Below are 788 nucleotides of genomic sequence, written 5' to 3'. Positions count from 1 at the left end.
AAAAATACAGAATTTGAAAACAAGATGATAGGAAATTAACAATGATTATTATATTTCAAGCTATTATCTTCCAAATAGTTGCTCAAATTAGCAGATATAGGCATGCAAAATTGATCGAACAATATAAGCACTGTTCCATTCAATGAACTAATAGAAATTAGTAATACTATTATCTTAGCTATCAAATATATGTATACCTATGTAAAACTGCAATAGCAGTTATTATGAAATAAGTATTTGCAAGTACGATTTCTCATTCTGTAGCTTGTCTACACTCCTTCAGCATTGTCATTCGCAGAGCAGAAGTTTCTAATTCAAATGAAATCTACTTTATCTGTTTGGATTCATTACTGTTTTGTTTTTCAGTTAAGTGCTAAACTGTTTACAAACTGTAGAACTCTTCATTGACAAAGAGTCAGAGAAAGTTCAAGAAGTTTCTGTACTTAAACAGTATTTGCAATGCTGTGTTGTTGTTGTTGTCATTTGTATGTTTAGAATGCTGAAATGTTTTCTAAATTAAATAAACAGTATTACATTTTTCAAAAACAAATCTACTTTATCAATTATTCTTTCATGAGTCATGCTTTTGATGGTGTACATAAAAAGTCACCACCGAATCCACAGTTATCTAGATTTTCTGCACAGGGCCAAGCTTTGAGGACCAGGTTTCTCAGATGTCAACATCACTGAAACTCCATTGTATGATAATTTATACATACACCTGGCTTGGTTAGTTCAGTTCAGCAATGATTATTATGAGTCTCTGCACATTCAATACATTAAAAAAT

The sequence above is a fragment of the Octodon degus genome, unplaced genomic scaffold, assembly GCF_000260255.1.
Source record: "Octodon degus isolate 3935 unplaced genomic scaffold, OctDeg1.0 scaffold00152, whole genome shotgun sequence".
Lineage (NCBI taxonomy): Eukaryota > Metazoa > Chordata > Mammalia > Rodentia > Octodontidae > Octodon > Octodon degus.
Note: the sequence above shows the minus strand (reverse complement) of the source record.